Source organism: Lissotriton vulgaris, chromosome 5 (assembly GCF_964263255.1).
Source record: "Lissotriton vulgaris chromosome 5, aLisVul1.2, whole genome shotgun sequence".
NCBI classification, from domain to species: Eukaryota; Metazoa; Chordata; class Amphibia; order Caudata; family Salamandridae; genus Lissotriton; species Lissotriton vulgaris.
This window is the reverse complement of record NC_141693.1, coordinates 1,324,392,063-1,324,417,102: the sequence shown is the minus strand read 5'-3', so window position 1 is coordinate 1,324,417,102 and position 25,040 is coordinate 1,324,392,063.

Below are 25,040 nucleotides of genomic sequence, written 5' to 3'. Positions count from 1 at the left end.
GGCAAAAGTACGTCTCCTGGCTAGTGTTGTTTCCCCATGCCATTCAGGGCAGAACAAGGTTCATTATGGCGCTTAAGTTAGATTATGGCTGAAGTAATAGGGAAATACAGGCTGGCAACCTGGAATGTGAGGGGACTTGGTGCGGTGCAGAAGCGACATAGGATACACGCATTCCTACTCCGACATTACACTCAAATAGCGTTTATGCAAGAATCCCACTTAACATCATCCGAGGCACACACACTACGCAAGAAATGGAGAGGTACTGTGCTCTCTACTTCGTACTCCGCCTTCTCTAGAGGGGCTACCATATGGATACGGCATGGCACTCCCTTTGTGGAGCTAGACAGGAAGGTCGACGACCAGGGGAGGTACATACTGGTGATGGGCACACTGGACGGTACACTACTGGTTCTGGGGAGTATCTATGCCCCGAACTTTGAGCAAGACATATTCCTGGCAAAGGTAGGACGGGCCCTAGCGGACTGGGTGGACATCCCCTGGATCTTGGGGGGGACTGGAAAATGATCATAGATGTAGATCTGGATAGGTCGCACCCCCCCTTCAGACAACTGGTGTACGCAAACTAGCGGGCTGTTTCAAGACCTGGCTCACGGGGTGGGGACTAGTGGACGCATGGTGCTCACTGTATCCGACTCATAAGGAATATTCGTACTACTCCCCGGTACATAATTTACATACTCGCCTTGACAGGTTTCTGTGCAGCAGCTCTCTGGTGTCCAGGTGCACATCCTCTGAGTATCTGGCAAAAACCTTTTCTGACCACCGACCGCTGACATTTGATCTGCAGTGGGGGAGGGTACCATCCCCGGTCCCTACCTGGCGGCTCAATCCCTTATTGCTGGAGGATAGCCCCTTCCGCGCATCCCTGTCGGATACGCTAGATAATTACTTCCGGGAGAACTGGGACACAGCAACATCTAACTTGTTTGTATGGGATGTAATGAAGGTCGTAATACCGGGGGCTGCCATAGGACAGCTAGTGGGGGCACGACAGGAGATCCACAGGAAACTCTGCGATGTTGAAGACCAATTGAAAACCTTAGAAACGGCTGCGAGCACAGACCCCAGGCGGAAAGGGGAACTGCAGAATAGCAACATTGAACATGCAGAGCTGCTAGAAACGCTGCGAGTTATAGACCACAAGGAATACTTACGTCGCCAGCAAGCCGAGTCAGACAGGTCGGGAGCCCTACTGGCGCACCTGATACGGGACAGTCCTAAAGCTCCGGCAATCACCCAGATTAGAGGTGAGGCGGGGCGGGTTGAGACTACTCAATCTGACATTAACTAGGCCTTTAGAGACCACCTAAAAGTGTTGTATGCCCCTTTCCCAACTGAGGACATAGATAGTGTATTAGACTTTCTGCGGGACTTACCCTTCCCAACCCTGGCTAGAGATCAGCAACAGGCGATGGATGGCCCCATCACGCAACAGGAAATTCGGGTAGCTATTAAAGCACTTAACCGAGGCAAAACCCCCGGCATTGACATATTGCCTGTGGAATTTTACCAGACCTACTCCGCCACCTTGGTACCTATCTTAGAAAATATGTATAAGACATCATATGAGTCCGGGCGACTACCTGCCTCGACGACGCAGGCTTTAGTTACGTCCATACCCAAACCTGGCAGGGATCCCCTTGACTTGTCTAATTATAGACCCGTATTGATGCTCTCCACAGAGTACAAGGTCCTTAGTAAAGCCATCGCTCTGAGGATCAAGCTCATCTCCCAGGCCTAATCCACCAAGACCAATGCGGTTTCCTCCCTGGGAGGAGTACCTCCCAGAACACGTGGAGACTGCACGCCCTCATGTCCGCCACACCGCAGGACCTACCCCAAGCCGGCTGCGTGGCCCTGGACCTCAGGCAGGCGTTCGACTCATTATCCTGGACATTTATGTTTGAAGTCTTGCGACGTTTTGGCTTCCCAGACTCGCTACTAAAATGGGTACGACTACTGTATATGAACCCATCGGCCAGAGCACGCACAGGCAGATATGTCTCGGACGAATACTCTATCCATAGAGGCACCCGACAGGGGTGCCCATTGTTGCCCCTGTTGTTTGTCCTGACATTAGAGCCCCTGGCGATTGCTCTCCGGACGAGGGAAGATAGGGTGGGTATCAACATTAGAGGGACACTTAACCTGTTATCGGTCTATGCCGACGACATCTTACTATATTTCCAGGACCTGGAGGCAGATTACTCGCCCACAGTGACTATCTTTGATCGCTTTGAGGCCGTGACGGGTCTAGCAATTAACCCGGCGAAATCGGTAGGTTTTTATTTCCGAGAACTAAGACGACCCTCCCACATGCAATTTGGCGGATACCAGATCCCTATAGCACAGACCACATTCCGATATTTAGGCATTAACGTATACCGATTGCTGGAAGATCAGATAGAAGGCAATGTCCGAAAGACCATTAACGGACTCCGAAGTAGCGTGAACTTCTGGACGTCCCTTCCCTTGTCCATTATGGGTAGGATAGCAATCTCGAAAATGGTCATGCTCCCCCCGTATGCTGTACTATTTTGTGAATCTGCCAGTGATTTTCCCACAACATATCTTTACTACCCTGAATACGATCCAGACTAATCTCATATGGGGCTCTGTGCGGCGAAGAATAAGCCTCAGGAAACTGCAACTCAGTACCAGGCAGGGAGGGCTTGGAGTGCCAGATCTAAGAGGTTATTACTAAGCGAGCCAACTCCAGTGGCTGTCGCGCTGGGTGGCAGGCAGGAACCTGCACGAAATCGACTTCCCAGCGGATCGCCTTCCGCATGGAGAATTGCACTCACTCTTACTACCCAGAGCTAGGATCCCTCGCGATTGCCACCCCATCCTGCACACCGCTCTGATGTGCTGGCGAAAGGCGTTAGTGTACACGTCGGGGGTAAAACCGTGCGCAGACAATATCCCTCTGCTGGGACATCCAACACCGCAGGGATGACTGACACATCAAAGGTTACAACCTTGGATTGAGGCGGGGGTCGAAGTAGTGGGCGACTTATTTGGAGATGACACACTGTTAGACCACGACTCATTCACACAGTTCACTGGGGCTCCCCCAAGATTATACATCCTACACGCTACAGTATCACACTATGTGCGGAAAACGTGGGCCCCACAATGTATTAAGCCTCAACAGCATGAACTAGTACACCTCCTCTATTACATGGGGACTGGGGGACACCTAGTGCGGTGGCTCTATACTGGAATTAGGGAACACACGGCTATGACACTTACTACTCTCCGAGACACCTGGACCCTAGATACGGGAGAGGAGTTGACGGACGGAGCCTGGAAACTTATCCTAGAACATCCTAGAAGGGTGTACAGAAATATGAAGTTTAGATTTATCCAGACTATGGTACTACACAGGGCATACCTCACCCCTCAAAGATTACATAGGATGGTCCCTGATGCTTCCCATCGTTGCCCTCGTTGTCAGACAGACGAGGCTGGCCTCCTCCATATGATGAGGTCATGTCCCAGACTGCGTAGCTACTGGGGGACAATCTGCCATATATTGCACACGGTCACTGCCCTGCGGGTTCCGGAAGCGGCGACACACTGCCTGATAGGGCATAGGAAACGTCCCAAGACGCACAGAGCCCAGCTGAAGTTCATGGACTTGGCACTGCTATTAGCAACAGAGTTTTAACCATGCGGTGGAAATCCACCAGACCCCCAGGGGTGGAGACGTGGCATTCGGACCTGCTAAAGTGGGGTAGAGCAGAAGGTGCAATCTTGTGGAGATAAGAGGAGAAGGGGCAACGGAAATACCCGATTGCACAAGATTGGGAACGAATGCTACTAGAGATAGAGGACTTGGATTTGACGCCCTCACAGACAGACACTGTCTTACCTTGAATAATGGGAGGAAGGGGGTAGTGATGGCGAGGTGGATTTGCCAAGAGTACATACAGGTTGCCCAGATGAATATGGCCATGCTTGATAAGCGTGCTTATTTTCCCTTGCCTTCGACATATGGACGACTGACACTGTAAGTGGAGAGATCAGGAGATGTACGGGGTAGGGGGGGAAGTTGACAGAATGGGGAATTGGTTTCAAGTTTGATGGACAAGAAACAAAGGATGTTGAACGCTGAGATGATAACTGATAATACACGGTGTATCCACGATATAACTGATTGATATGTATAGTGCCTCTGTTTACGGTCCGCCTAAAGATGTACAATGGAACTGGAGCGCAAGAGATCATTCCTTAATTTGTTGAAGTTTTGGGGAGAAAAAAGAAAAAGACTGTATATTGCTGAATATGCATGATGATGTACTGTTATATGCCTTGGAGTCGCAAATAAAGAGTTAAAAAAAAAAACTATGGCGAGGACCCGCCCCTAGCCCGCGTCACTACCTGAACCACGTTAAAAGGAGGAGGAACCCCGGGAGCGACGGACAGCATTTCCCAGGAGGAGAGAGTGCTACGTTGTGAAGGGAGGAGTTGGAGAAGATTGACCGAGGAGGAGAAGTACGAGACGGACCCGATTGGAACACCGGAGGGGACCCAGAGAAGCCAGGAGGCCACCGACTTCACGAGTCGCCCCGCCACGCTCCCACGGGAGGAGCGTGGCTCCAACAGGTACAGGGCAAAGTAGCGGGTTGGGTGGGACGGTGTGTCCAACCTACGGAGTAACCTGTACATAATTGTAAAGCCCCTTGTATAGTCTTGCAACCCCCTCCCTTCCTTCCTCACGAGCATACCGAGGGTTAAATGAACTTGCGCACTTGGTTTCCCTCACTCCCGGCCCCGAACTCTCCAGAGCCCGAAAACGTATCTAACCCGACCCTATTTCTTTCCCTTCTCTCCCGGTTGCCGTGCCTGATGGAGGACAGATCTACCCACATAAAGACATCCTGGATCCTCTAAGGAAGCCCGCAACAGACCCGGCAGCCTTTGCTCGAGAGAGACTAACCAGTAGAAAAAGGAGATCCTATATAAAAATAAAGCCCTCTCTGAAATCCCTACTTAAGGTCTCTGACTCAGTCTCTTCGGCCCCGGCCACCCCTGTACAGATGCGTAAGGAAAGATTTGAGGCTGTGTTCAGATAGCTCCAGTGGAGATTAAAGACCTCGAGGAAGGTTTGAGTGCCATGTTGACCTGTGTTTGTTGTGATGATATCCATGATTTGTTCTACGAAGTAGAGTTTATCACCGGGCAAATGATAGAACGTGTGCAATTTGCATAGGGGAGTATTGTTGCAGGCAATCTCAATACATAGATATTCACATGATATAAGAGCAGGGGACTGTTACTGTTTAACTGAAAGGCTGTTAAGGTGAATACAAGTGATAGGTCTGTTTAGTCTGATATTGTAACTAGGAGGTATGTTGTAAACAAATGAAGCAGCTTGAAGTCTTTTTCAGGTACAACTATGTCGGTTTATTCAGGCCAGCAGCATAACAAAGACTTCACCAGCTGACCTGACAAGCAACTGACAAGTTTCGAATCTGTAATGAAAACACCCTAGAATACACACAGCTATTCTAGAAGGATTAAGGAAAGAGAACACAGAGAATGGCTTAACATAAAAAGAATGCAACTCTAAAGTAACTAATAATGTACAACACATTTTCCTCCTTTACATAAACAAAACAACATAATAAAAACTTTTGGAAATAAAAAAAAACAAATTGGGAAAGATGGACAGAAAAGGAAATTCAACAACAGTAATAATTTAAATAGGTAGGTGATCAGCGACCTCTTAACCTTATGGTCCCAAGAGACCTGTGTGTGTCTTGTGAACTATTACCATTTCCGCTGGCATCACCACCACTGACTGCCGACCAACGGATCAAGAACAGAATTATCATCTTCAGTCAGCATGTAGCCACTACTCCTCTGCATGTTGTCCATATTTGAGTTAGTTAACAGAGACAATGGTCCCTAGACAGGAGTTGAATCAGAACACAACAAATATAGACTAAATAGTGCTATATTTTCTTTGTCCAGCTGGACAGTTTAATTTCTAGTAATCAGGAATATAAAAGTTGCGATACAATGTGGTACAAGTGGGACACCAGCCGATGTCCGACTTCCACACTAGGGAATAAGGAACAAAACAAGGTGGTAGGCAAAATAAGGTCATCTGGTTATCATAAGTCATAAACAGATAATCCAACAGAAACACATATGCATGCAAACAGTCATTATTACACTATGCATTTAGTGTTTTAGGTCGACGACGTTTCGAACCATGTCTAGTAAAGGTTCATTCTCAGGACATTAAATAATTTGCCTAAAGAAAAACAATGCAACTGTAGCCCACTATGTGGGAAGAAATTTTTGCCAATACAATGATACAGAAAGGAAACGGGGAGGGTAATGAGGAAAAAATGGGAGGAAAAAACATACAAGGGTAAAAACATGTCAGTACTGGTATTCAGGTAAGGGCTGCAATGGTTACATATACACAGTGTCAAGTCAATGAGTGGGTATGAACACCATACATTCCTCAGTGTGAAAGGTGATTCATGCAGCGTGCAGCAGTGTTGTGCCCATGTGTGGGCTCAGGGGTCACGATCAGGACGGATTTTTTTCCTCATTACCCTCCCCGTTTCCTTTCTGTATCATTGATTCAGTTGTGTGACGATTGCTACCACATTCAATCAATCAATCAATCAAAGCATTTGTAAAGCGCACTACTCACCCAGAGGGTCTCAAGGCGCTAGGGGAGGGGGGGTCCGCTACTGCTCGAACAGCCAGGTCTTGAGCTGTTTCCTGAAGGCGAGGTGGTCCTGGGTCAGGCGGAGGTGGGTCGGGAGGGAGTTTCAGGTCTTGGCGGCGAGGTAGGAGAAGGACCTTCCCCCTGTGGTGGCTCTTCCGATGCGGGGGACGGCGGCGAGGGCGTGGCCGGTCGATCGAAGCTGGCGTTTGGGAGTGTAGAAGTTGAGGCGGCTGTTGAGGTAACCTGGGCCTTGGTTGTGCAGGGCTTTGTGTGCGTGGGTGAGGAGGCGGAAGGTGATTCTCTTGTTGACCGGGAGCCAGTGCAGGTCTCTCAGGTGTCCGGAGATGTGGTTGCGATGGGGGATGTCCAGGATGAGTCGTGCTGAGGCGTTCTGGATCCGCTGGAGTCTCTTCTGAAGTTTGGTGGTGGTTCCGGCGTAGAGGGAGTTGCCGTAGTCCAGTCGGCTGGTGACGAGGGCCTGGGTGACCGTCTTCCTGGTCTCGGTGGGGATCCACCGGAAGATCTTGCGTAGCATGCGTAAGATGTTGAAGCACGACGAGGAGACGGCGTTGACTTGTCTGGTCATGGGGAGCGAGGAGTCCAGGATGAAGCCCAGATTGCGTTCGTGGTCTGTTGGTTTGGGTGTGCTGCCTAGGGCGGGGGGCCACCAGGAGTCGTCCCAGGCGGAGGGTGAGGATCCCAGGATGAGGACTTCCGTCTTGTCCGAGTTCAGTTTCAGGCGGCTGTTCTTCATCCATTCGGCTACCTCTTTCATCCCTTCGTGTAGGTTGGCTCTGGCGGTGTCGGGGTCGTTGGTGAGGGAGAGGATCAGCTGTGTGTCGTCGGCGTAGGAGATGATGTTGAGGTTGTGCTGGCGTGCGATGGCTGCGAGGGGACTCATGTAGACGTTGAAGAGGGTCGGGCTGAGCGAGGAGCCTTGAGGAACGCCGCAGATGACTTCGGTGGCTTCTGATCTGAACGGGGGGGAGGCGGACTCTCTGTGTCCTTCCGGCGAGGAAGGAGATTGTCCACTCCAGTGCCTTCTCCTGGATTCCGACGTTGCTGAGGTGCTGTACTAGGCTACGGTGGCAGACAGTGTCGAAGGCCGCGGAGAGGTCTAGGAGGTTAAGGGCCGCTGTTTCTCCGTTGTCGAGCAGGGCTCGGATGTCATCGGTTGCTGCGATCAAGGCGGTCTCAGTGCTGTGATTGGCCCGGAATCCAGACTGTGAAAGGTCGAGGGATCCGTTCGTCTCGAGGAAGGCGGCCAGCTGCTTGTTGACGGTCTTCTCGATGACTTTTGCGGGAAACGGGAGCAGCGAGATGGGTCGTAGTTTTTGAGGTCGGTGGGGTCGGCTGATGGTTTCTTTAGTAGGGCGCTGAGTTCGGCGTGCTTCCAGCTCTCCGGGAAGGTAGCGGTGTTGAAGGAGGTGTTGATGATGTCCTGCAGGTGGGGTGCGATGACAGCGTCCGCCTTGTTGAAGACGTGGTGAGGGCAAGGGTCGGTCGGAGATCCGGAGTGGATGGAGTTCATCGTGCGGATGGTGTCTTCGGTGCTGATCGGGGTCCAGGCGCGGAGGGTGGTGGTGGGGGGCGGTGGTTGGGTCGTGGTGTGCGTTGGTTGAGTGCTGAAGCTGTTGTGTATGTCCGCGATCTTGTTGTGGAAGTAGGAGGCGAGGGAGTTGCAGAGGTCTTGCGAAGGGGTGATGTTGTTGTTTCCGGCGATGGGGTTGGAGAGCTCTTTAACGATGTTGAAGAGTTCCTTGCTTTTGTGTGCGTTGCTGTCTAGTCGTTCCTTGAATGCAGTTTTCTTGGTGGCGCGGATCAGTTGGTGGTGTTTTCGGGTGGCGAGCTTGAGGGCAGTCATGTTGTCCGGTGTTGGATCCGGTTGGATCCGGTTTTGAGCAAAATGTTCCTGGTACCCTTTTGAAAGTAGCTTTCTTGTTAGGAAATCTATTTTCATTTCTTAGTAATGCTGCAGAATCATCCTCACACTGGTGACTTCCTTCACACACATTTTTTTCTGAAACTTCAGACACTTCTTGGCTGGTGTTGTGTTTCTGTAACTCTTTCATGCAACACTCAGACTGCTCTATAACGTTTGTCTAATCAATAGCTACTTTCAACGTGGGATTCTTAGCTGCCCACAGTCTTTCTTGAATTTTTCTATTGTACAATTAACTGGTCCCTTATTAATTCATCAGTCTAGCTCCAAAATAGCTTTTAACAGAAAGCTCACTCAGTCTCGCAACAAATTTGTCAATAAACTCTTCACTACGTTGTCGGTGAGTATACAATTTATACCGATTCATCATTAGATTTTCCTCCTTTGCATATCTAACTTCAAGTCTACATATTGCCTCCTTATCATCTGGGTTTGGTTGTCCATTGGCTTGTAAGACTTGTAGTAAAAACCTAAACACACATTGACCTTCTTTGCCCAACGAGCTCAATAACAATGCTTTTTTTCTGTTAGCTGAAAATTCTTGCCCATCCAAAGCATCTAAATAATTGTCATAAATAACAATCCAGACTTAGAGGGGGTGCAAGGTTCACTTAAAAATTGAGGAGGCAGAGCAACAGCAATTTGCTGGGCAGACATGACTGCAAGTGTTACAAAACAGAAGAAATAAATCAACTTTGTAAAAAAAAAAAAAAGAATTGTGATAAACGTTAAAAAAAAATGTTATACTGAGCAAAATGCAACAAAAGGGTAAAATCATTTTGTAGATGTGCACATCACTGTGTAAGATATGTTTAACGAAGAGACCAAAAGTACCTGTGATCTGCGTGTCAATGCGCGTTGACTGCTCTTCCTTGCTGTATATAGGAGAATAACATGACATGCTAGGGTTCTGCACTTTATAAACATGCGCGTAACTGTGGATGCTCTGAAGACAAGATTGTTGCTTCTGCTTCGTAGGCAGAAGAGGGGGTTACCGAGAGTCTTGAGCCATGTGGAGTTTTTTGGGATGCAGAGATCTGCAGAAGAGAGCGAAAGGCTTTCCTCTAGTGTGCCTTTTTTCTTGAATAGAGGTTGAGGTCACAGGTGATAGCCCCTTTTTTATACAGAAGTAAAGGTCAGAAATCAGGGTTTCAGGATGGGCTTTTAGAAGTCTGTATTTAAACTTCTTAGGCACATGTTTATTAGGGTTTCAGGATGGGCCTTTAGAAGTCTGTATTTAAACTTCTTAGCCGCGTTTTTAGTAGGGGTTAAGGGATAATTTATTTGGTGAACATGTTTGCCATATTTTACTAAGCCAGGGTCAGTTGCTGTCCATTGATCCATAACTGAACAAGGTGTGTGGAGCAGATGTTTCAAGTTAGAGCGATCAACTGTGAGGCAAGGGTGTGAGTCAGTTATATGTGTTTCTAGGTGAGTGTGAGAGAAGGCTAGGTAAGGGGGAGCAGAGGGTTGATATGATTTCTGTGGGTGGGTCATCTTGCGCACGCCAAGATAGTGAGCAGCAAGAATAAATGACATCAGATTACCGCGGATTGTGCGAGAGAGTAAATCCAATAACTTTATAGATTTCTAGGAAAGGTCAGAGGCTGAAACATTGAGATAGGATGACTAGTACGACAGAATATATTCTGTTATCTGCCAATTTGACTAGTATATGGCCTATGATTGTAATCGTAACTTGCATGCAATTTGAGTCAAATTCCGGTAAAAGCACATATATCTAGTACAGGCCTAATGATGAACATTTATATTTACAAATATTTTTAAACCGTGAGATTGCAACTGCACAATGTGATTTTAAAGTGGAATCCATGTTTGGTCTGTAGGCCTGGATAGTTATTGTCCTTTTTTTATGTTTAGTTAAATGTGGAACAGGTTGCACAAGCCCTTTTTCTGTCTCTATAAGATGAGTTGGGACAAGTCCTTTGTCAGTTTCTGTTATTGTGAGGGCCGTTCACCATTTTGTGGGCAGATGAATGAAAGGACGAAAGATGTCCGGCAATGAGTAACATGGGTAGAGGGGCACTCAGAATAGGCAAGGCAGGGGTCGTTTTTTTTACCCGGGTAGTGAGCGAGACAAAATAGGGGGGATCACTTACCCTGCATGCGCTATGGAGACAAACGCATGACTGCCCCTTGAGCAAGGTATCAATCTGTGATCAAATAAAGAATTTGACCAACATCAAAATCACTGCCACCAAAAGCACCCAGGCAACGCTACGCTTTGCTCAATGTAGCATAATGTAGCTTCCTACCAGGCGGTGAGTGGCATGAGTGTAAAGCCTGGTGTAGATCACCCTGTGAGAGACACTTCCCTCGATGGCGGACCGGAAGAATGAATAAAGTGTTCGGCAATCTGTTCCGGAGAGCCAAAGCGGCTCCCCTTCGCAGCTGACAAGAGCACCGAACGGTCATGTTGCCATCCATTCAGTGCCGCACAGAGTGATTTCCTCCTGGGGCCCAGTGGTGCACGGCGAGGCAAAGGATATCCCTCAGGGAGCAAACCCTCTGCAATGCTTTGGGACCGCACTTCAGAGCGATGGGCAGGGAACGCAACCCTCTGCAATGTTACAGGAGTGTGTTTCAGGGTGATCTGCACCCATGTTACAGCAAACGTCCGATCCAAGATGCCGCAGCCGCTCACCTCTCCGGCCAAGGTTGCCTCCCCATGCGGCGATCCGGGAGCGCAATCAAAGCTGTCTGGCACTCACGGGGACGGCCCCGGCCGCCACTTTAGGATGCCAAAATCCTCCCTCTCACAGCCGACAATGCTGGGCGAATTCCAGGATTGTTTGTCCCTGGAAACAGTTGTGCAACTGCTTGCATCTAGGAATGGAGGGGGATACCCTCAGATGGGCCTACTTCATTGCCTCTGCTGTGGATTGTGCAGTTGAGAATGGAAAGAGAGTCAAGATAACTCAGAGCCTCCTGGTGCTGACGTCCTGCGGGAGTAAGCCACTTGTTAGGGGCAACCAACGAAGCTCAGGCTGAATGGGAACAGTTGCGGTCTCAGACCAGGTGATTGGAGGCTGCAACATCAGGCTGTAAGTATGAGAAAGGTACAAAGTTGTAGAGAGCTATTGTTCTGTAGTGGATACTTTTTGCAAAGGTGCGTTTTTCAAGGGTGGATGGCAGGGTACAATTGGGATATTTAAGCGATAATGATCCCAACCCTGGGAGCCTCCTTACAGATCTACTTGGTCGGTGGCCATCTTCTTTTTTTGGTGTATTGAGTTGTGTAATCCTCCCAGGAGGCTCTGCACTTTTTTCACAGATTAAGGTGACTGCCAATGGGTTATGGCTGATACTAACTGTGGTTATATGCTCACCCCTTCAGAGGATAATACGATTCCCAAAAAGGTGACCGTAGATGTGTGGAACTCAATTTTATCTAGTTTTGCCTACAAAATATTGTCTCTCAGTTTGTCAAGAACAAACCCTACATGCTTTGTATGTTCTCCCACAGAAGAAGAATCAAACAAAATGTCATTGATTATAAACAATAGTTCACACATCCAACAGTTCTCTTAATGCAGCATTAATGAAAACTGAAAAGCCCCAGGAGTGTTACATAAACCAAAAGGCATAACTAAATATTTTTGTAGCCCACATTTTGTGCAAAATTAAGTCTTCCACTCATCGCCGTCTTGAATGCTCACTAAATGATATGTTCTGCTAAGATCGACCTTAGTGAAGATCTTGCCATCCTTGACCTGGCCTAGCAAATATTGGATTACGGGTAATGAATAACTGTTTGTTTATGGTGATTTCATTGGGTGCTCGATAGTCTATACAGCATCTTAGACAGCCCTCTCGTTTAGGGATGAACAAAAGGGGAGTGGAGGCAGCAGAGCGAGAAGGTCGAATAAACTCAATTCTCAACATTTCATCAAAATATTCCCTTAAATAAAGATTTTCTTTCTCAGTCAGTGCATATATTCTACTGCAAGGAACTTGTGCTCCAGCAATCAAATCAATAAGACAGTCATACCGGCCTATGAGGTAAAAGAAAAGGCGCATTTTCTTTATCAAAAAACTTTTGCTAAAGCCTGATAATAAGAGGGCAGGACCGGCACCATAGATTCAGTAAGTACTGCTACTTCTTTTTTGTTTTTGTTTCTCCTAAAGCAATGGGTGTTACAAAAAACAGAACGAAAAGACAAGCAGTGTCTACTCCAATCAATATCAGGGTTGTGTTTAACTAACCACGGAACTCCCAAAATGGCTTGAAATTGTAGTGATTGTATTAAATCAAAACTCCCTGTTTATTCATGGGAGTCATGTATGGCAATGATCAGGTCTCAAGTAGCATGTGGTATGGAACCAGAGTTTATATCTCTGCCATCAATGGTTTTCACTTTGTCTATATAGTTCTTTGTCAAAAACTGAATATTCATCGATTGGCCAATGGATGTCCATGAAATTCCCTGTAGATCCAGAGTCTATCATAATCTGGACAACTGTTGACCGCTCACCCCACATAAGGCCACAGAAAAATGGTGATGAGTAAGCAAAGGGTTGTCCTGTGACACGATTTGTGAGACCATTAACCCAGAACTACCCAAAGTCCTTGTCCCAACAGGCTCCGGGCTTAGTCGTTTCCCATCTCCTTTCATATTTGGAGTTTCACAGGAAGCTGACGCAAACAATGTCATTGCTACCCACAATATAAGCACAACTTTTTGTCTCTGCCTCCCTTCTTCACTTATATCACCTCTTATGCTGCCTATCTGCATAGGCTCTGGTTCCTTAATTTTCAATATCGGCTTTTTTCTCTTTATGGAACAAATCTTGTTATTACTATCATAGAGTCACAATAAAAAGAACACAGCTTCATGCCTACATCACAGTCTGGCAAAGCTTACGTCTTGCATAATTACACAGCTGTATGCCTACAACCCTAGGGCCGGCAGCATCTAAATAGGCGTGTCAGGTCGTAACAAGCTTAGACTCCTTATTTCTAAGAATAAAAATGAAAGATAAAAGAAGGAAACTTACGAGAAAAAAAAATCCCACCCACAATCCGCACCAGTATACCCTTATCAATCATCCCCCAGCCGCAGAGTCATAAAGCGTCTTGGGTTACTTCCTATAATGACAGTTATAGCAGTACTTAAGGGGTGTCTTGTGGCAGCAGTTAAAGAATTTGGAGGTATTTAGGGCATGTGATTTCACGTAGTTCCTTAGATAGTAAATGTAGAAAAGGGGCCAACACATCAGCATTCGACTCCCCTTTATGGTCCGCCACCAGTGGCATTCGTTCCATAGCTAGGACTACCAGTGACTATGTAGCCATGCATTGAATTCCGGGATAGTCAATGATGCTCAATGGGCTAAAAATTGCTGCTTATAGGGCTAACGTAATTTGTCTGCTTTTCAAGGAGCGAAGAGGAAAGGTTAGGGGATTCGATAGCCCTTGAATGGAATATGCCGGGAATCTAGGTATAGAAGTGTCTAAAGCCTCATCAATGTTATCTAGGACCCCCGTCCAATTACGCTGCAATTTGGGACAATGCCACAGCAAATGCACTAAGGAACCTGTCATTCTGCATCCCCTCCAGCATAATTCGGGTTTGATTTTATCCTGGCTATGGATTCGTGCTAGTGTATAATCCCAGTACGAAAAAACCTTAAAAGCGGATTCCGCCCCTGCCGTGTTGTGTGCTGTGTGGTATGTGCGAAAAATTATATTATCCCATTCGTTAGCAGAGAGTGACCTCCCCAGCTCCGCTTCCCATCGGATTTGAGCCTTACCTGTGTGATTTGTAGTAAGCATGGAGTATAGCTCTGAGATAAGGCGCCGGTCATCTTTTTTACACCGAAGACATTTTTCAAATGTCGTGAGTGGTCGGGACACCCCACTATGATAGGAGGACGATGTAACCCAGTGATGAAGTTGGTGGTAAGCAAACTCATCAGACACTTAAGAGGCCATAATCGCATTTCAGCTGGTAAAATGGACCTCTTTTTGACACGAAAGGGTTGATCCCAAGTCTCTTGCATCCTTCTTCTCTCCATCTTTGGAACACTGCTGAGTCCCGGCCCAGTGGAAAGTCCGGGATGTCCACTATCGGGGTCATCAGAGAAGGAAAAGTGGTCCAGTCACTTTTGCTAGCTACTGCATCCCATACCCTCAACGTTAGGGACGTAACTGGAGAGGAGTACAGCTCCAAGGCCTTGTGTTTAAGGTGCAACCAGATCTCACGCCAGATGTTAATCCCAGCCACCGCTTGGTGCATAAAGTTCCAGTGCTTACCAGACAGTGGCCTGTTCCACTCTATGATATATCGGACGCACAATGCCTGGTAGTGCCTGTAAATCAAAGGAAGCCCCACTCCTCCATCTTTTCTTTGGGAGTGCAATTTGTGATAACGATAGGTGAGGCTTCTTCCCTCCCCAAACAAATGTATTGATTAAGGACTGTAGTTGGCCTAATGCTTTCAGTGGTGGTGCCATGGGGATCGTCTGGAATAGATAAAGAATGCGGGGGAGGACTGTCATTTTAACTGCCGCAATTCTCCCAAGCCAGGCCAACCGTAGCCGCGCCCAAGCTATCCAATGCCTTAGCAGTGTGCTCAAGCAAGGACGCACAATTTAGGGCCACAGTATGTGATATGGTCGGGGCGAGCCGAATACCCAAGTATGATGCGTTTTGCTGGGTCCATTGAAAAGGAAACTGGTGCCGGATACTGTCCACTACAGCCTGACGGATTCAGGATATGCAATTTAGTCAAATTGACTTTAAGCCCTGCCGCATCACCAAATGTATTTAGTTCTAAGAGTAGAGTAGGCAGGGTGGTTTGAGGATTGGTGAACAATAGGATCACATCGGCAGCAAATAGGCTGACCTTGTGAATATCCTTCCCAAACTTCAGGCCTTCAATTTGTGGGTTGTCCCTTAGGTGTTGTGCCAAAGGCTACATATAGAGAGTGAATAAAAGGGGGGACAGGTGGCATGCTTGCCTTGTCCCCCATGAGATCGGAAATGTAGCGAACTTTATACCATTTACTCGTACGAAAGCCCTGGGTGCCCTATAGATGCAGTTGATCCATTTGATAAAGTCATCACCAAACCCAAAACATCGTAGAGTGTCGAACAGGTAGGTCCAGCTCACTCTATCGAAGGCCTTCTCAGCGTCGATGGATAGAAATAGTGCATGCCTGCGTGATGTATGCACACTATCCATTAGGTGAAAAAGGCGCTTCGTATTGTCTCCCCTCTGTCTGGTAGAAATAAAACCTGCTTGGTCTGGATCGATTAGGTCTACCATTAAGGGATTTAGGCGCTCTGCTAAAACACTGGCGAATATTGTCGAATCAATATTTAGTAAAGAAATGGGTCTGTATGACCCTCATTCCATAGGATCTTTAGAGGGCTTTAAAATAACAGAGATAGCCGCCTCTGACATGGAGACTGTCACCGCTCCCAACTCCAGAAATGAGTTGAATAATTTAGTCAAGAAGGGAGCCAGCTCCTGACAGAAGGACTTATAGAACAGGGATAAAAAGCCACCTGTGCCCAATGACTTTCCCAGTTTTAAGAGGGATATTGCTGAGATTACCTCTTCTATGTGTATGTGTCGATCGAGCTATTCCGCCGTAGATTCCGGCAAGGGTGATATTGCACAGTTCTCTCTAGTAAGAGACAGGATCTAGCACCGGCGGGTCCTGTCCTGTATAGAGAGTATGGTAAAAGGATCTAAAGGCATCCACTATTTGCGAATCCTCACTGATATCCTCCCCAGCCGGCCCCTTGATCGCCTGAAGCTGGGTCTGGTGGCTCAGTGGACTATTGTGTCTATTGCAGGGGCCTGTGTTCAACCTCAGGGTCACAGGTTCAAATCCCGGCAGGTCCACTCAGCCTTTCATTTATCTGAGGTCGATACAATGAGTACCATTGAGTTGGGTAATAACAAACATCTGTTATTCAGCGCCAAGATACCCTTAGTGGTGAACGTGCGCTTTACAAATACACATGTTATGTTATGAATCATTGATGTTTAGATTTTAGCCAGCAGTTGTTGTGCCAGAAGCTTGCCACTTTTGTCACTGCTAAGATAGAATTGATGGCGTTGTCTGAGAAGCACGTCCTCTGCCCTGTCGAGGTGTAACCACTTCAATAGAAGCCTTTTCTTCTCCAGTTTGCTCCATACCCTCAGAGCCCCTGTTCTTTTATGTATTGACTCCATCTCTGCTCCTCCTTGCTCTAGCTCTTGTCGCTTTTCTTTCCGGACCTTATTCTCCGCCACCGACATTGCGATAAATTCTCCTCGTATTACCAATTTTAAGGCTTCCCAGACAGCTGACAGGGACGCAGACCCCACATCAATAATCTGTAGATAATCAACTAATTTTCTTTTGATTGCAGCCATAGTCTCTGGCAAGTGCAGGTGACCCTTCCTCAAGCACCATTCGGGGGGGGGGAACGGGAGGGTTGTCTGGGTGTGTTGTCTGGACAAATTGTGCATGGATGCTAACCGTATTACTGCATGGTCAGATAAAGACTGAGGCTCAATAGTAGTGTCTGTTAACCGGCGTGCCCATGAGCTGGAGGCAAGAAAGTGGTCTATGTGCGCATACGATTTATGGGCCACAGAATAGTAGGTATAGTCTTTCACTCTCCAATCCCCTGGACCCGCCTTTGCCCCGACCGGTCCATGTCCAGATTAAACCCCCCCCCCCCCTTGCCAAACAGCTGCATCCGGGGATGTTAATGATAATGTTATTGTTATCGGGTTTCTAGAGCGCATAGCTGCCCGTGAGCGTCCCAGCGCTGAACAAGTACAGATGGAAAGAGAGGGAGAGAAGCTCATGGGAACAGCCATGTTTTCACGGATTTTCGAAATGCCAGAAGATTGGGTTGGGCACGGAGGTCAGGGGGGAGGGAGTTTCACATCTTTGACGCATTGTAGGAAAAGCAACGGCCTCCTGATCGTGCTCGAAAGATCTTGGGAAGTTTAGTAAGGTTGGCATTGGATGATCGAAGGGGTCTCGAGGTGGTATAGGGAGTGACCAGATTTCTGAGTATGGGGGGGCTTTCCAATTCAGGATTTTGTGTGTGAGGCAGAGTGACTTGAACTGCACTCTTTCCATGATGGGTAGCCAGTGCAGAGCTCGCAAGGCTAGTTTGGCTGAGCAGCGGTTCCTGGTGTTGGTCAGAATCCTGGCGGCGGCATTTTGAACTACTTGGAGTTTGGTAGTGACTTTTAGAGGTGCACCCAGGTAGAGTGCATTGCTGTAGTCCAGCCTTGGCAAGATGAGACCCTGTATCAAAGGTTTCCTTGATTGGAAGGGGAGTAGAGGTAGGATTTTTCGGGTGGATCGCAGGAGACCAAAGCAGACTCCTGCGGTTTTTCTAGCTTGGGTTTGCATGGTGAGGTTTTTGTCCAGCCATAGACCGAGGCTTTTAATCTCGGGCTTAGGGTTTGGAAGTTTACCCATGCAAGGGGGCCAAAGGGAGTCTGTGAGGAGGTGGGCTTGGTTCCCTATCACCATGATCTCCGTCTTGTCGCCGTTGAGCTTTAAGTGGGATCTGTCCATCCAGCTGACGATATCCGTCAGGCAGGAATAGAGGTCTATATTGGGATTTTTTTGCTGGGTGAGGGAAACCACCAGCTGCGTATCGTCTGCGTATGTTAGTAATTTTATCCCGTGTGGGGTGACTATCTGTTCCAGGGGGGACTTATATACGTTGAAGAGTGTAGGGCTCAGAGAGGAGCCCTGGGGCACTCCACAATGTACAGGGGTCTCTTTGGATGAATAGCTGTCCTCTATGACCTGGAATGATCGGTCTTGCAGGAATGATTTCAGCCAGGATAAGGCAAGGCCTGAAATCCCAAGATCGCTAAGTCACTGGGCCAGGACCTGATGGTTGACCGTGTCGAAGGCCGCGCTTAGGTCCAGGAGGATCACTGCCACTGATCCTCCTGTGTCCATGATCTTCCTGGCCTCCTCGACCACCGTCAGCATCGTGGTTTCAGTGCCCTAACCCGGTCGGAAACCTGTTTGTGAGGATTTGAGTAGTTCGTTGGTCTCGAGATAATTAGATAGCTGAGAGTTTATGAATTTTTCTGTTATCTTGCTGGTGCAAGGCAGGATGGAGATTGGCCTAAAGTTGGAAAGGTTAACCTTGTTTTTTTCAGTAGAGCCCTAACCTTCGCCTTCTTCCAGCTGGGTGGAACCGTTCCGTTGGTCAAAGAGGCAATGATTACGTTTACCAGTGGTTCGAGAATAGTCGGTGTTACCAGTTTTAAAATTTTTACTGGGGCTGGGTCTGAAGGTGAGCCGCTCTGTTAAGGTTTTGATAATAAACGGTTCTTGTTGAGTGTTAGGCATATAGAAAGAGGCCAGTGTGATGTATGTGCCTTCCCATTGTATCAAAATTGGTATCAGGCACCCCCTTATTTCTGTGTAAGTAGGTACGACCTTGCCCGGAAAGTGTGCTCTGATTAAGATTGCCACCCTGTTTTTCTTGAACGGGCCAGAGGACCAGAATTGCTGCAGGAAGCATCGTGAGCGCATGCGTATAGTATCCCTAGAGAGGAGGTGAGTGTCCTGCAGAAGACAAATATCACCACCAAAATTTTCTAGCAAAGAGATGATGGCCGATCTCTTCACCGGGTTATTCAACACTTGAACATTAAAGCTTTAGATTCTTACCTATAGTGGAAGAATGAGAACGCTACGGAATGTAAAGCACTTTTCTTACTTTCTGGCCTCCCAGGACTCCGTGAGCAGTTGTTATCCTGAAGGGATAGGTCGGAAACTCTACAGTGACTGGTGCGTACACCCCAAAAAAGAAAAACAGCAACATTCAAGGCCAACTAGAACCCCCCAGAACTAGAACCCCCCCAGTACCCCAATCATGTCAAATATAGAGAGACAAAAGTTTGTCTGCAAAGGAAAACCCGTTGGGGGTCGTGGCACAGCTGATGAGTCGTGTGAAGAAATACCTGTTCATCACCGATCATCAAGATTACATCTTCCAGCGGGGATCGTGGATCCTCCTCACGTGTCCCCCCAGCACCACTTCAAGTAACCCATTCCAGAGCATCTTAACCATCTAAGTCATGGGGAGATCAGGCGCTCCAAGGGATGGGACAGTGAAGTGAGAACCGCCACTCCATCTTTGGCCATCGTCTCTGGGTCCGGTTATAGCTTAAAGGCAGGTCTACCGACCTGCTGCCAGCGTGAGGGCTTCAGCGCAGAGAGCTCCTGGGGCCCATCTTCATGTTCTGCCACCCAAGGACTCTCCAACCCCTGCACTTAAAGCGCATCTTTGAGAGAACAAAGCTGCCTCAGCTTCAGTCCTCAAACGATGGATTTAGGCCCAGATCTCTGTACTGGGGTGACTGTATGACATTATTCTGACTTCTGTCCATCAATTGTTGTTTTTGCATTTGCCACCCTGAGTGGGATGGGTATGCTCAGACTTGAGTCCCATGCTCTCCACACCACTGGAGTCAAGCTATCCTGGCTGAAGACGGCTGATAGCCAGAAACCGGTCCTAGGATGCTTGATTCTGGTCCAGGAAAGACATGGCTTGGCAGTTCGGGCTGGACTGTTCCCATGAGGCACAGGGTCAAGGCTGATTTGCATATGGCCATGTCTGAACTGGGGTGGAGTGGAGTGCAAAAAAACGATGGATTTAGGCCCAGATCTCTGTACTGGGGTGAATGTACTACATTATTCTGCATTCTGTCCATCAATTGTTGTTTTTGCATTTGCCACCCTGAGTGGGATGGGTATGCTCAGACGTGAGTCCCATGCTCTCCACACCACTGGAGTCAAGCTATCCTGGCTGAAGATGGCTGATAGCCAGAAACCGGTCCGAGGATGCTTGATTCCGGTCCAGGAAAGACATGGCTTGGCAGTTCGGGCTGGAATGTTCCCATGAGGCACAGGGTCAAGGCTGATTTGCATATGGCCATGTCTGAACTGGGGTTGTGTGGAGTGCAAAAAAAACATGGATTTAGGCCCAGGTCTCTGTACAGGGGTGAATGTATGACATTATTCTGCATTCTGTCCATCAATTGTTGTTTTTGCATTTGCCACCCTGAGTGGGATGGGTATGCTCAGACGTGAGTCCCATGCTCTCCACACCACTGGAGTCAAGCTATCCTGGCTGAAAACGGCTGATAGCCAGAAACCGGTCCTAGGATGCTTGATTCCGGTCCAGGAAAGACATGGCTTGGCAGTTCGGGCTGGACTGTTCCCATGAGGCACAGGGTCAAGGCTGATTTGCATATGGCCATGTCTGAACTGGGGTGGTGTGGAGTGCAAAAAACGATGGATTTAGGCCCAGGTCTCTGTACTGGGGTTAATGTATGACATTATTCTGCATTCTGTCCATCAATTGTTGTTTTTGCATTTGCCACCCTGAGTGGGATGGGTATGCTCAGACGTGAGTCCCATGCTCTCCACACCACTGGAGTCAAGCTATCCCGGCTGAAGACGGCTGATAGCCAGAAACCGTTCCTAGGATGCTTGATTCCGGTCCAGGAAAGACATGGCTTGGCAGTTCGGGCTGGACTGTCCCCATGAGGCACAGGGTCAAGGCTGATTTGCATATGGCCATGTCTGAACTGGGGTGGTGTGGAGTGCAAAAAAACAATGGATTTAGGCCCAGATCTCTGTACTGGGGTGAATGTATGACATTATTCTGCATTCTGTCCATCAATTGTTGTTTTTGCATTTGCCACCCTGAGTGGGATGGGTATGCTCAGACGTGAGTCCCATGCTCTCCACACCACTGGAGTCAAGCTATCCTGGCTGAAGACGGCTGATAGCCAGAAATCGGTCCTAGGATGGTTGATTTCGGTCCAGGAAAGACATGGCTTGGCAGTTCGGGCTGGACTGTTCACATGAGGCACAGGGTCAAGGCTGATTTGCATATGGCCATGTCTGAACTGGGGTGGTGTGGAGTGCAAAAAAACGATGGATTTAGGCCCAGATCTCTGTACTGGGGTGAATGTATGACATTATTCTGCATTCTGTCCATCAATTGTTGTTTTTGCATTTGCCACCCTGAGTGGGATGGGTATGCTCAGACGTGAGTCCCATGCTCTCCACACCACTGGAGTCAAGCTATCCTGGCTGAAGACAGCTGATAGCTAGAAACCGGTCCTAGGATGCTTGATTCCGGTCCAGGAAAGACATGGCTTGGCAGTTCGGGCTGGACTGTTCCCATGAGGCACATGGTCAAGGCTGATTGGCATATGGCCATGTCTGAACTGGGGTGGTGTGGAGTGCAAAAAATACGATGAATTTTGGCCCAGATCTCTGTACTGGGGTGAATGTATGACATTATTCTGCATTCGGTCCATCAATTGTTGTTTTTGCATTTACCACCCTGAGAGGGATGGGTATGCTCAGACGTGAGTCCCATGCTCTCCACACCACTGGAGTCAAGCTATCCTGCCAGAAGACGGCTGATAGCCAGAAACCGGTCCTAGGATGCTTGATTCCGGTCCAGGAAAGACATGGCTTGGCAGTTCGGGCTGGACTGTTCCCATGAGGCACAGGGTCAAGGCTGATTTGCATATGGCCATGTCTGAACTGGGGTGGTGTGGAGTGCAAAAAAACAATGGATTTAGGCCCAGATCTCTGTACTGGGGTGAATGTATGACATTATTCTGCATTCTGTCCATCAATTGTTGTTTTTGCATTTGCCACCCTGAATGGGATGGGTATGCTCAGACGTGAGTCCCATGCTCTCCACAACACTGGAGTCAAGCTATCCTGGCTGAAGACGGCTGATAGCCAGAAATCGGTCCTAAGATGCTTGATTCCGGTCCAGGAAAGACATGGCTTGGCAGTTCGGGCTGGACTGTTCCCATGAGGGCACAGGGTCAAGGCTGATTTGCATATGGCCATGTCTGAACTGGGGTGGTCTGGAGTGCAAATAAACGATGGATTTAATCCCAGATCTCTGTACTGGGTTGAATGTATGACATTATTCTGCATTCTGTCCATCAATTGTTGTGTTTTCCTCAGTCGCCCCTGGCACTTAAAGATGATGGGAAAGGGATGGCCCCAGGAGTACGGAATTCCTTTTTCACTTAGGTGGGAGGTAAGAACCCTACATTCTCGCTGGTTGATCAAGGTAGACTCCGCTAGGTCCTGAAAGAGTGCAGGAGTATGGCCTCGGAATTGTATGGGCTGAGACTCTCGGGCTTTGCTAATTAAATGCTCCTTTAGCTGAAAATGATTGACACATACAAGGATATCCTACAGCGTGCCTTATCCCCTCTGGGCAGGCCCACCCTGTGTACCCGGTCCATCTGTATGTCTTTAGTGTCATCACTGCCCAGGACATGTCAAACGAGGGCTAAGACGTAGGACCTGAGATCGTCTTGCTCCGCCCTACAAAGGAACTCCACAAATCTGTACATTGTTTTTCCAAGAGTGATTCTCGAGGTCTTCAGTGTGTGCCTGCACGTCCAAGTGCTGCTCCTGCAGGCGGATTAGGTCTTGTTGCATCATGTGGATTTCCTCTTCCCTACTCGTGTCGTGCGCCTCTAGAGTGGCCACTCGTTCGCCAACCTTCTCTATGTCGCATCTAATCTCTGTCAGATCAGCGGAAAGCGGGCCCTTCAAGTCTTGGATGTCTTCTTTGAGGGAGGAGAACAGCTCCGTCATAAAGGCCTTGGTGGCAGGTTCACCACCACCCTCAACCGCCTCTTAAGGGCCCTCATCGGTGTGTGTGGTGCTCATTGAGCTAGAAGCCCCAGTTTGCTTTAGCAAAAACAATTGATGGACGGAATGTTGCACAATGGCAAAACATTTGAGGTTTTGTAATTTTCGAGTCTGACTCCATTTTGTTCTGTGCCACCATTTTGTGTTGCCCTCACGTAGGCCTGTGAAGGTAGCCTGGCGAACAAAGTGGCCTGGCCTTCTTAGTTCATGTATACATTAACTAGGTTTCTTTATGACTCTGAAATTAACTGTAACAAACTGACCTCTTCACCTGAAGCTGACCTCGCAAAGCTAATTTTCCTGATCGATCTTTGTCTGAGATTGCCAATCAATGTTCAGGACATCGGTAACTTTTAATTTCCTTGCACATGCCTTATCTTGTTCAGCATCTGTTACTGTTTCTTTTTTATGTTTCTTCATTACATGGGTTATGCTTTCAATTGTAGGTTTGTCCGGCTTGTGGAGATTGAATTTGGGACATTCCTAATAATTAACTTTTGGGTTGGGATACTGTAAATTGAGTTTTTGTTATTTGATACTTTGTTTGAAAATGTACCTTATTGGCTAGAATTTTGTGCAGTGGGTGTACATTTATAATGTGAATATTGGGTATAAAAGGAGACTTCTCGCCTTAGTAAAATGAGCAGTCTCCTGAGAATTTACAGTGTGATGTATTTCTAAGATCACTGTTACTAGCTGCAGCTAATAAACTTGGTCTCTGATGCCATCCAGAAGTATTCCGTGTCTCTGTATACCAAGACAGGTGAACTCGAAGATCTTAGGCGTGTCCCTGACGCCGCTGGGTTAAACGAAACCCCGGTTCTTCAACTGGCGCCCAACGTGGGGCGACTTCAGCGGTTCTGGTCCAAGCCCGAAGATTGTGAGGAGCCCCGTGAGGAAATTCTGGAGGACGGCCGTCACTTCATCGACCCCTGCATGTCGACATGGACCGAAGGTTTTTTCTGCGAGGCTTCCCCTTTCCGACGGCTGTGAAGGACTGCGGCCCTGACTGTCGCCCTGTCTTGGACCCTCTTGTGATGATTTGTGAGGCGAAATGTTAAACGGTCTTCTGGTGGCGTGACAGACATTTTGGTTAAGTATAAGTGGGTCGCTCCCACGACTTTGTTTTGTTTCTTGATTTTGATTCGGCCATTGCAATAGTCGAAGCCGAGGGGTTCGTATATTTGCGAGTGTATCATTTTTGATAACCCCTTGAAGTTTGAAGCAAGACTAGTGAGCTAAAAGATGCCTGGTTTTAGCAAATTTAGGAAATGGTTTTGTTGTAGTTGTAATAGGGATTCCCGATTGGAGGACTCGTGTCCGATACCTCCGGTTGGAAATCCAACTTATGAGCACTATTCAAAGCATGGTGTAGGTCCCATTACCTTTAATGAAGTATGGGTCCGTTATACAAGGAAAGATGGTGTTTTACGATGGCCCCAACATGATTGTTTTGAATCAGATATTTTAGATAACCTAGAAGTTGCTCTATTTAAGAAGAAAGCCCGGCCGGCGATGTTTGACTCTTTCCGCCTTTGGCGTAAGGAAGCCAAACTGCGAGAAATTAAGCAAGCTAAGAGAGATAGGAAGGAAAGGAATATATCGGTAATGCAAGCTGCTAGGCAGTTTAAGGAAGATGAAGAAGATCGTGCGATTGAAGTG